At 32.0% G+C, this 13,037-nt stretch overlaps 1 long non-coding RNA gene across 3 annotated transcripts; it reads left to right on the top strand.

Annotated features, from left to right (window-relative positions):
• Positions 1–1,151: 1,151 nt before the first annotated feature.
• Positions 1,152–12,754, top strand: LOC127726299 (uncharacterized). Of its 3 annotated transcripts, XR_007993482.1 has the most exons (6): positions 1,152–1,242; positions 2,231–2,322; positions 3,472–3,638; positions 6,618–6,731; positions 8,636–8,754; positions 12,387–12,754. It is a non-coding gene; the product is annotated as an uncharacterized LOC127726299 (long non-coding RNA). The 3 variants fall into 3 exon arrangements; XR_007993483.1 differs by lacking the exon at positions 2,231–2,322 and having other exon boundaries at positions 1,154–1,242; XR_007993481.1 differs by lacking the exon at positions 1,152–1,242 and having other exon boundaries at positions 2,077–2,322.
• The last annotated feature ends 283 nt before the right edge of the window (positions 12,755–13,037 follow it).

The raw sequence follows: 13,037 nt of genomic DNA, 5'->3' as shown, positions 1-13,037 counted from the left end.
TAGTCATACATCAGTGATTCCCGATATAATAGATCAATTTTTCCCACAAAAAGGGGAGGGGCAGGGTGCTCTAAATCCGCCTTTATGTGCAACACGAACCTCCAAAATACATGGGTGAACTCAAGTATTGTGAATGATAAAGTTAGGAACTTCCTGCTCAACATGTGGCAACCTAGGTTTGAGTATACATGTAATTGCCAAATTAAGTAAGTAAAACTTTGATTTGATTCGCCATATTGGCAAACATGTGAAGATAAGATCTGGTGAGCTTTTCGTCGAATATCATGAGGAGATAGTGTTAAAAATATTTGCATAGTTCATGAGTTGAAAATTATAAAACAAAATATATTGTTTAACCTTGGACAAAAAGATCAAGTCCAAAACTGGCTGTTATTTGTGTAGGCTAGCTTAATCTTGAAGAGTATGCAATTCTAAATCAAGGAGGCGGTAGGCAATTTCCTAATTATATTACAAAAGAACTTGTCACAGATTCTTAACTAAACGTCTATCAGATTAGTAAAATTTCTAATTCACTGACATCTGTTGGACATAGATACTCAAATTGCAGAATTTTATTAGTAATAAAAAAAAATCTGTGTTTTCTGTGACATCATTTTGAAGAATATATGTTTATATTTTATTTTTTACACTCTAAGTGTCTAACATTTAATTCTCCTCTGATTAGAGTAATTATCGTTTGTCAATTTTCCAAACTTCCCATGCCCCCCTCAGCAGAGTTATTTAATTCTGAATGGAACAAAATGTGAATGAGTTATAAATAATATATAAATGATTGAATATTCTTTATTTAGTTTTTCTTTATTCTCAATTCTTCCAGAGACATGTATATGCTCTGAGAATAATGTCTTTGCATGATTCTTCATAATTAAGTATACTCAATTATTCTCTATGATCCTTCTTTCTATATTTTTGCTTTTCAACTATCTATATATTTTTTTTGTGTCCTTATTTAAATCCCCATTCTTGATTCCAGACAAACTCTCATATATATATACGTAAATGTTCGAAAGCTTGGCACGTCGAATACGGAAACCCGGAAATCTTTTCACCGTTGCCGTTTTTATACTATGACGCAAAATCCATGGACGCTCGTCTGCTGCTGAATTCATGTTTTACTGTTTTTAAAAAAAGAATGGACAAAGATAGTCAGTTGATACAAAGACCTTTGATTTTTCAAACTGATGGATCAAAAAGTTATTATAAACAGATATATTGAAATGGGTTAGTAACTTACATTGTCGATTAACTGAATCCGGGGAACGAAGCAATACATTACTGTCATTAGAAAGTCAACGCAACGACAGTGTTTCGTTTTGATGGATTACCGTACTTGCGTACCAACTTATTGTACTTGGAAAGCGCAATGAAATGTAAATATAATCATGCGCATTTTTAGGAAGATGCTAGTGCTATAATTTTTACGAAAAACCATTTGACTTTATCCATTTCATGCATGTAAACCCGAAAATCAGTCAAAGATTGGCAAAAACGGAAGCAAGTCAACTCGCCCCATTGCCAAAACGCCCCATTATTTTAAAATCGCTCCACTCTTGTTTAGGGAGCTACCATTTGATTTTTATGGGAGAGGGGGCTTTGACGGAATTTAAAAAAATGCGGGACAGGAGTTTTGAGTAAAAAAATAAAAGCCAGGACCGAAAAGAGTGAATAATAAACTGTCAGGACAGATACATGTATTACAACTAAAAAAAATGCAGGATAGCATTTTCATCCTAGCCCCCCCCCCCCCAAATCAAGTGGTAGCTCCCTTCATACCAACTTGCTTGCCCCACATTAAAAAAAAATCGCCCCACTTGTGAAAAGGATTAAATCCTGTTAAATATACAATATACTCCTGCCAACAGTGGCAACTTGCCTAACTTGGGTAAAATCCAAATGAATATAATCATGATAATATATAATAAATATATTATAAACAGATAAAGGTCTACCAACTCGCCCTACATGTACTTTAAAAAAATGAAAACTTATCTACCCAGAATTAAAAAAAAATTGAAATTTAATATATGATATTTATTGAATTTAAAAGATGTTTCACTTCTTAAAATATAATTGTAGATTCATTATTTACTATTATTTAATTTATGTATTTATTGGAAAATAACTTTATTCTTGCATTAGCTTAGTTATTTTCAAAATAATTGCAAAGAAACCTGTTAATTGTATCATAATCTATCTGATTGTTTTTTAGCCGACTCAAAATCATGCTGTTAATTAGGGCCCCCTGTTGTACATGTTCTTAGGAATCGGACACCTCTAGAAGATGAAAGATCTACTTTACATGTACGTAATGTAAATATAAAATTAAGAAAATGTGGTATGATTGCCAATGAGAAAAGAGAGGAATTGGTAAAAGTCCGTGAAAATTCACTTGTTTTCCAATCCTAATAAAACTGTCATATTGTAATGTTTAAATAACCTAATTATTTTCAAAATAAAATCTTGTTTACACTAATGAGAAAAGACAACTCTCCATCAGAGATCAAATGACATCAAAGTTAACAACTAGAGGTCACTGTACATCCTTCAACAATGAGCAAACCCCATACCATATAGTCAGCTATAAAAGACCCCAAATGAAAATGACAAATTTGTAAAATAATTCAAACAAGAAAACTAGCAGACTAATTTATATACAAAACAAAGAACAAAAAAAACAATATATGATACACAGCAACAAACGACAAACTGAACCACTGAATTACAGGCTCCTGACATGGGACAGGCACATACATACAAATATGTACAGGATGGGGTTGGGCTAGACTAGTAGTTTGTGGTGCCGAACCCACCTCCTAACCTGGTATATTGATGTGAAAAGGGCTTAACTTGTCAGATCTATACAAAGTAGACCGAGATCTAACAAAACCACACACAAGACGTGGTGGGTACTTACACATCCCCACAACAAAAAAGACCAAGTTCAGATCTGAGAGTACTCCCAGTTACTAACACCTAGTTCAAAGCCAAAAACAAAGTACATTGTACATGTACAATGTATTTACCACCAAACCTTGCCTGGTTTAGTCCATTTCTCAGATACTACCTTATATAAAATAGTCAAACTATTGGTGTAATTTAAACAACTTTGAATGACTTAAAATTTCAAAGTATCATGATTATTAATAACTTAATCCCCAAAGATTGGCATTATAAATCATGACAGATCCAGAGATCCTGTAATATATACTGTACATGTAATCACTTTTGTTCATCCCTTCATTCAAGGGTCATATGGAATTTATATGATGGATTAGAACATTAATAAAATGATTAAATACTTTTTTGTAGTCATTTTTTTTTCAGGGAAAGTTTGTTGGTCTAGTTTTAAAAGATCAAAGCAAGCCAATTTTGCCAGATCAAAATATTAAAGGCAATTTTGGCAGATACATTGTATTATAACTTCATTTTATTAAACATTATTTATTTTAGCTTTTTCAACGAAAGTACAATTACTTTGAGAAGTAGGAGAAGCTAAGCAACAGGACAGAATTCATTTGAGGCATTGCTTTCTAGATTATATAGTGGAGTCATAGATTGTCCTATTGATTTATGTGGATATGAGGAGCAGTAGTCAATGAATAATTTTGTGATGAGAGGTATGTAATGAAAATGATAACTATGTTTGAATAATTTTTTCTTGTCAGGCTCTGTACATGCAGTTTCGAAGATTTTTTTAAAAGTTTGAGGTCAAAGAGTTTAAAGTTTGATTCTTGTAATGTTGTGGGCAAGTTCGAAAATTATCCATGTTAGAAGTGACAAATTTATTTTTTTTACAGGTCATTTTTATAGAAAATTGCATTCAAAGCTCTCTTAATCGCTTGTTCTTTTTTGTCTAGCCACAACAGTTATGAAGCTGTGACTTAGGCATGCTGTTTTCAATAGAGGCATAGTCGTAAAAAAATTGTTGATATTCATGATGAGGTCAGTTTAAGGAAACCAAGAAATAAAACCTTTGCACCTTTTGTTGGCGGTATACCATCTTTTCCGCAAGTTCATTGTTTTCTGTTTAGTATTAAATTTATAATTAAGATTTATTATTACATCGGTGATCCGTTTATTTGGCAATTTATACAGGAATAATGTCACTTTGAAATGTATGAGTTAGAAAGTAAGTGCTATTAAAATTTAGGTTTACAGAAGTTATTCCGTGGAAATATATATTGTTTAATGTAATGAAAATTGCATTGCAAGCAATCCCAAACAGGTCTACATTTCTTTTAGATTATTTATGAAAATGTTTAAAAGAACAACCATATTGTATACTACAGCAAAAAAGTTTTGAGGTCGTATATTGCTATCAACTCGTTCGAAGACATTTGGTTTCCGGACAATAACTTCAGTTTAAGTGTATAAATGTCTATGAAATTAGATTTAAAGGTTCAATACCACAAAAGGAAGGTTGGGATTATTTTTGGCGTCATGGTTCAACCAGTGTAGGAATTAGGGGCCAAAAAAGGCCCAAATCAAGCATTTTTCTAAATTCAGGACAATAACTTGTTTATAAGTATTTTAATTACTATGAAATTGTACCACAAGTAGAAGGTTAAGTTTCATTTTGGGGGTATTTGCCCAAACCATTCAGGAATTAGAGACCAAAAAGGGTCTAAAACAAGCATTGTCAGACTGGCCTATATTATTAATTGATCATGATAAGTTGTTCTCGTTTAGAATACATAAAATATTTGCCTCTGGACATTAAAATAAGAAAAAAAGTCAATCAATTTATGTTTTTGCATTATCAGAATGAATTTGCAAATATATAACAATTAAATTATGTTGTATCCTTGGAGCTTTTTCAATGACCTAGCATATAAATATAAAAAGATGAGGTATGATCCTCAATGTGACAACTATCAATTAATAGACCAAAGGACAAAGATGTAAACATTTCCTGGTCAATGTACAGCCTTAAACAATGAACAAAATCAATACCATAAAGTAACCTACAAGGATGAAAAATATAAACTACATACAGTAATGACAGACAGCAAACAACATAAGAACCAACTTTCAAAATTAGCCAAAAAGGACTAGATTCATCAATAGGTCTTATAATAAAAAAGGTGCAAAAAACATGTTTTCCCAAACTAAAATATCTATCAGTTTACATTCAACAGATTTAGTGTAACAATGTTTCACAGTTTGTTATTTTATGCAGTCTTAAGAAAAGTATGACTGTGTAATGTCAAAATATTCAATATATCAAAAGGTATAAAACCTATTTCTCAATGCAAGTATGCAAGGATGTACAGACAGACAAGTGTAAAACTTGATGCCCCCTCCGTTACGACAAGGGCATAAAAAAGAGATGCACAATGGGACTATGTCGGAAGTTTTAATAAATTATGAATTACATGTTTATGCAGAAAAAACACATACAAATGTGTGTTCTTGTGTGCAGATATAACTAATTCCATGTATGTTTGACAAAGTTGTTGATATCCAAAAAACATTAAAAAACTTTAAATGGGGATTTTCCAGTTTTGGGACAATAACTCAAAATGTGTTCACCAAATGGCAAGAAACTTTTGTGACTTGTTTGTATCTATTGACATGAGCTCCCTTTCGATTTTTATAAATTTAAGTTTTATGTTTCCAAGTTGTGGGGTTATATTTATTTAAAAAAGGGAGATTTTCCAGTTTTCAGACAATAACTCAAAAATGCTTACAGCAGTTTTCATAAAACTTTGGTGAATTGTTTATATTTATTGTCATAAGCTCCCTTTTGGTTTTTATTAATTTTAGATTTTATATTTCAGAGTTATGTGATTTTATTCATAAAAAAGGGGGATTTTCATATTTCAGACAATGCTTTGAGCAGTTATCATGAAACTTTGGTGACTGGTTTATATCTATTAAGATATCCTCCCTTTAGTTTTTCATGAATGTCTGAGTATGACATTGAAAAGTTATTGAACTTTATTCTTTGAATAAGCCATTGGTGTATCATGTGCTCATGGTGCAGCTGTCTATTTATTTTGGGCCAGGTTTTCAAATTGGTCTACATGCAGGGGTTAAAATTTGCATTAAAAAATGAAAGGTCCTGGACTATTTGAAATTTTCAGTCCAGTGAAAGGTCCTCCATTTTTTTTGTCAACATTGAAACCATTCTGAAGCGTACGAAAGGTATAAATAAAATGTACTTCTAGAATTTTATGTTTGACATCATGAGTACGCATATGACGTCACATTGTTTAGTTGCTAAAGACAATGCAAAATATTTGTTAAATGGTATTTATTTTAATATGCTGCATTAGAAAGTAGATAACTGTATTGTATTTTAAGCTTGGCCTTCATTAAACTTGATTTTACCATAGGCGGATCCAGGGGGGGGCAGCCCCCCTTTTGTGGTAAAAATTTGGTTGATTATATAGGGAATCACTGAAGCATGAGTGGAGTGCCCCCCCCCCTTTAGTTATAAAAAGTTCTGGATCCGCCACTGTTTATTGTCACATCACTAGGTAAATACAGAATTCTCCTAAATGGATAAGCTAATTGTTTGCAAAACTCTTTGAATACTTATTATAGTCTTGCATCCACATGCTATTAATAAAGTACTGTTTTCTCCCTTTCAGCTGTACATTGTATTACAACAAATGGACAGAGGAGTTGACTATTGATAGTGACTGATAATGGACTGGAGTAACCTAGGGTCCAATGACTCCATGCCTGACAGTCCATGTGTACATGTATGTCAACAGCCAATTCTAAGTAACCTTAAACATATATATACAAAAGACCTAAAATAATAGTATGTGCATCTATGGGAGACTTATATGTCACTGTTATCACACAGTGTTGTGTGGCTTCATTACTGATTAGAGACTAATCAGATTATCCTTTACTTTAAGTTCAAATATAATGTACATGTACTCAATGATTATGACTTGCCTTCATTAACTTTTAATAATTATGATGCAGGATCCAACAAAAGTATTTTTTTTTTACCTACATTTTATGCATCAGTCTCGCTGATTTTTTAAGTACCTTGTAAATGTATATGGATATATGTATGAATTTAGTTGTAATACTTAGTTTTGAGCCTTGCACATATATACATCATTGTACATTGTCATAGAAGTTAAAATTACTTTGATCGCTGTCAGACAATGACAGAGTGTTTTGAAAATTGCTTCATAATGTTGATCAGATTACCTTATTTAATTAATAAAATGTTATTGTCACAGATTGAAATTTTTAGTATTTTATAAATAAGGTCTTACAATGTATGGTAGGATTGTCAATGAGAAAACATTCCATTAGTCAAAGAGGATGTAAAAAAATTTAGGTCACTGTATGACTTTCAACAATGAACAAAACCATACTACTGTAAAAGCAGAAATTTTCGTGGAGGATTTAATTTCGTTTATTTTGTGGAAAGAATATATCCACGAAATTAAAACCCCCACGAAAATTTAACCTACATATAATATCACTTCCATTTACTGGAAACCACGAAATTAAATCCCCATGAAATCTTGTAAAGAGACAAAACCACGAAATTTTAACCCCACGAAAATTAATGTTTCTACAGTATATAGTCAGCTGTAAAAGATCCTGACAAAGTGAGCAACAATCCAATCCAGAAAACTAGTGATGTTCCAATTACTGTGGATTCATTTATTTTCGTGGGTATCAATTTTCGTGGATAGAGAAAAAAAGACGTTTCGTGGTAAACGTAAATTCGTGGATCGCTGATTGAAAAAAAATATAAATTCAGATACGTAATTCGTGAATTTCTGTTTGATTTAGGATGTCATATAACCTCCTTGGTTTGATCAATAATAAAACAAAAAAGAAGGAATTCATTGAAAAAGTTTAAATTATCAAAATCATCGCTTGGTCATTCTAGGTTAAAGTGTTCATTGAAAACTTTGATTAAAATCGTGGACAGAGACAACTAATTATATGTTTGTTTTACAAATTATAAATTTTTGTCAGTAATTTTATGAGGCATTCAAATCTCTAGGATTGATATATGATTGAAAGCTTATTTCCCTAATCACGGTATAATAAACAGTCATATAAGTAAAAGGTGTGAAAATAAATGTTCCTGTCATAAACAATATTACCTACGGGCAATATCCCATACTTAATCCTATTGATATTTAATCACCAGTAATCCAAACTATGACACGGTAATTAACAACTTACAGTTATTTTCCATGAACAGTTTTAATCAATTTTAAAAAGTAGTTTATCACTAATATTCGATTTTTTTTATTATTGATTTAATCAAAATACTTTTATCTTCTTTCAATAGAAACACGTGTTATGTTGCAAATTTTATCGCTAGTCAACACTATACGATAACTGCATAACATAACTGGAAATAAACATCCGACTCTAAACATATTTTTCGGGATTATTCTTTGTTGAATTCACTGTGACCCACGAAACCCACGAAAATTGGTATACCACGAATAAAAATGAATCCACAGTACCATGTGCAGTATTGGTTATAATATAAAAATATCACTTGTTTTCTCTCTCTTTGCCAAGGGATAACTGTATTCCTAATTTATTCTTATTGGAAAGCAGACTGCATCAGGTTAAGATTTTATATGATAATCACAGGAATTTTAATTTTCAGAATTAGCTCCTCAGATGTAAGTGGAAGGGAAGCTATATACATTATATGTTTAAATGAAATTAACAACAGGATTAGATATTGAGGAGATCCTATAGCTACAGTATATATAAATGTAACTGGTATGTATTTGTTACAGTATTTAATTTCCAAATGGTATAACAAAAATACTGAATTCCAAGGCAATTTCAAAAAAATCGTAAGGGTTCCGCAGAACCCAGTGTCTCGCCTACTTTTGCTGTTAATTGCATCATTTTCTCATCACTTGGCGTCCGTCGTCGTCCGTTAACTTTTACAAAAATCTTCTCTGAAACTATTGGGCCAAATAAAACCAAACTTGGCCTAAATCATCCTTAGGGTATCTAGTTTAAAAAATGTATCCGTTGACCCTGGCCATCAACCAAGATGGCCAATATTGCTAAAAATAGAACATGGGGGTAAAATGCAGTTTTTGGCTTCTATCTTTGAAACCAAAGCATTTAGAGCAAATCTGACATGGGGTAAAAATGTTAATCAGGTGAATATCTATCTCTGATGAATATTCAGACGCATCAGACAACCCGTTGTTGGTTGCTGCCCCTGAATTGGTAATTTTAAGAATTTTTTTTTCAATTTTTATACGACCACAAAAAATTATTGGTATCACGTTGTCGTCGTCCTCACCCAAAGACACTCGGTTTCCGGATAATAACTTTAGTATTAGTAAATAGAAATCTATGAAATTTAAACATAAGGTTTATAACCACAAAAGGAAGGTTGGGATTGATTTTGGGGGTTATGGTCCCAACAGTTTAGGAATTAGGGGCCCAAATAAACATTTTTCTAGTTTCATGACAATAACTTGTGGAACAGTGTATGGATCTCTCTGAAATTATACTACAAGTTTCCATACCACAAAGGGATGGTTAGGATTGGCTTTGGGGGGTTATGGCTCAAACCATTTAGGAATTGGGGGCAAAAAAGTGAGAAAAAACAAGGGTGTCCTGGTTAATGGACAATTACTTAAGTACAAATTACAGTGTAAGGGAGGTAATTCAAATACATCTTGGAAATTTGAATTGAAATTATGACCATAACTGAGGGAAAGATTTTTTTTTTGGAAAAAGGGATGGGGGACAATTTTTTCTCCTCAAGATTTCAGAAATCAAAATCAAAAAGAAAATCCTTCAAATTTATTTTTTTTTTTTAAAAGGGGATGGAGGTCAATTCGCAACAGCATAGTGTATTACACAAAAGCAAAATTTTGAATATAAATTCAAATCATATAACCCAATTCTAAGTTCTTTGACTACAGTTATTCTGTGTCAGAAACCTATTATGTGTCAAATATTGAATTGCAATCCAAATTCAGACCTGTATCAAGAGCGAATATTGTGTCCATATTTGCCCCAACTGTTCAGGGTTGGACCTCTGTGGTAATATCCAGCTGCGCTCGGCAAAGCAATTTATTGGTTATTATCTTGAACATTATAATAGAGATAAACTGTAAACAGCAATAATGTTCAGCAAAATAAGATTCACAAATAAGTCAACAGGATCAAAATGGTCAATTGACCCCATAAGGAGTTATTGCACTTTAAAGTCAAATTTAACAATTTTTTCGTAAATTTTTGTAATCTTTTACAAAAGTCTTTTCCTGAAACAACTGAGACAAATTTAACCAAACTTGGCCATAATAAGCATTAGGGTATCTAGTTTAAAAATAGAACATAGGGGGAAAAATGCAGTTTTTGACTTATATCTTTGAAACTAAAGCAAAAGTATATCGGTTGCATTATTTCATGCATCAATTGTAAAATAAAAAAAATATCAGGTGAGCGACACAGGCTCCTTGGAGCTTTTAGTTGGTATTGTAATTTAAATGAGGTTAAGACATGTAAGAAAGGGGCTTGAAAAATGAGGAATTGTGTTTCTACAAGCACTTAGTAATCTAGATCTATAATACTAAAATAACAAGGTCCAATTTGTGAGCCGGCATGACATAAAAATGACGATTCAAAGAATTCAACTTTATTTATAACTTATATATATAGGACAATGGTGTTGATTAAAAATTAAACCATTCCAGGCCCATTTGTTTTCCACATAATTATTACTACAGATAATTAACAAGTTCTGGGTCGAAGGGTTCAAAAAGAAAGATTTTGAAAGCAGAGAAAACTGTGCACCTAATGACCAGCATGACAATATTAGATGACAAAACGAAAAATCTTAAAATTCAGGCTAAAAATAAGGCTAAGGTACTTTGCTTCAGTCACAACACCATGATGTCCCGGAGTATTCTAGTATATATTATATATACAGGTAATGTGTAGTACACATGCATGAATAGAGTTAGTTTTCATTATTATGGTAATTTATGTTGATAAAAATGAGAATATGTAGTATTATTGCCAATGAGACAACTATCCACCAGAGTCCAAATGACTGAATGTTAGCAACTATAGATCACTGTATGAACAGCTTTCAACAATGAGCAAAACTGATACTGCATCTAGCAAGCTATAAAAGGTCCTGAAATTACAGATGTAATACAATTCCAATTTACGTAAAAGACATTAAACGAAAAATAAATATGATAAACAACAACTATTATATTCCACTCCAGTTGTTCACATAATATATATATATATATATGTATGTTTGGTAAATCATTGGAGATTAAATTGATGTTATCATTTTTTGCCTGATTGGTAATCCAATATTTGATGTATGTTTTACAAAAAATATATGCTGTTTTTGTCCCGCTTGACGGAGTAAAAAAGCGAGGCATAGGTATGCTGTTTCTGGCGTTGGTGACGACAGCGGCGTCAACCATGTATTAGTTTGTGATTAGGTCTAGTTTATATATAGTGAACCACAAGTAGTAAGTCGAAGATATTTGGTATGCAGTTGTATTAGTATTGGCACATCTCATTACCATGGAGATTATTTGGCCCCGCCCCCTCAGTTATGGTTTATTGACTTAATTTGAAATTCTTGCTTAGTCTTCATGTATTAGTTTGTGATTAGGTCAGTTTATGGAGAACCACTAGTGGTAAGTTAATTATGATTGGTATGCAGTTGTATAAGCATTGGCATATCTCATTTCCATGGAGATTATTTGGCCCTACCCTCTCAGTCATGGTCTATTGACTTTTAAATTTTTGCTTAGTTTTCATGTATTAGTTTGTGACTAGGTCAGTTTATGGGGAACCACTAGTGGTAAGTTCATGATAATTGGTATGCAGTTAAATACGCATTGGCATATCTCATTTCCATGAAGATTATTTGGCCCTGCCCCCTCAGTCATGGTCTATTGACTTCGAAACTTTTGCTTTGTTTTCATGTATTAGTTTGTGATTAGGTCGGCTTATGGGAAACCACTAGTGGTAAGTCAATGATATTTGGTATGCAGTTGTATTAGCATTGGCACATCTCATTACCATGGAGATTATTCCCCCCCCCCCCTCAGTTATCGTTTATTGACTTTAAAATTTTCTTAGTTTACATGTATTAGTTTGTGCTTAGGTTTTTTAAAGGGAACTACTTATGATAAGTCAATGGTATTTGGTATGCGTTGTATTAGCATTGGCACATCTAATTTCCATGGAGATTGTTTAGCCATGTACCTTTAGTCATGGTTCATTGACTTTGAATATTTGCAAATCTTACATGTTAAAGTGTTGCTATTTTAATTTCAACATTTGCATTATCGAAATTACTAAAAAGCGAGACATATCTCTGTGATTACAGTTTATTTTTTTTATTACAGCAACTGTATTCCAAGAGTCTGATGGCTGATAATGTATTACAGGATTTTATCATTCAAGCAACATCTTAGAAGGATAAGTGCAAATGTATGAAGGAAGCCTTGGGTACAAATAGCAATTACAGCAATTACATGCAGGAGAGAACTCTTAACATTACTAACAGACATGTAGTCATTATATGGGAGTGGTGTATTCAAGAAATCTAAAACACATGGAATTAAATATCGTGTATATTTTTTCAACCACAAGTACTCTCAGAATATAATACAATTCAAATTCAAATTATTGTGCCAAAATGACAATTACAGTCTAAAAATGGAAAATGCATGTTTTAAACTGATTTTTATATAAATATTTGAAATAACAAGAATTTTTAGTATATTGTGCAGCCAAACTTTGAGATCTTCTAATGGTATATGCCTGTTGTTTGTCAACATTTGTTTTCTTTTTGCCTTAACCTTAAGATTGGTGTTAAAATGAAAAACTGAAATAGATATATGAAATAAGAAGGAAATGGTTGTAAATAACAGCAAGACTTTCAATATGGTATATCAAAATATATTTCACAGAACTTTCTATTTCAGTTTATTAATACAATGAGATATGAGGTATAAATAAATCAGACAGCTACACAACAAAAACACATGAAAGGC

The sequence above is a fragment of the Mytilus californianus genome, unplaced genomic scaffold (assembly GCF_021869535.1).
Source record: "Mytilus californianus isolate M0D057914Y unplaced genomic scaffold, xbMytCali1.0.p SCAF_17, whole genome shotgun sequence".
NCBI classification, from domain to species: domain Eukaryota; kingdom Metazoa; phylum Mollusca; class Bivalvia; order Mytilida; family Mytilidae; genus Mytilus; species Mytilus californianus.
The sequence above is the reverse complement of the archived record's forward strand: the minus strand, read 5'-3'. Positions and strand labels throughout refer to the sequence as shown.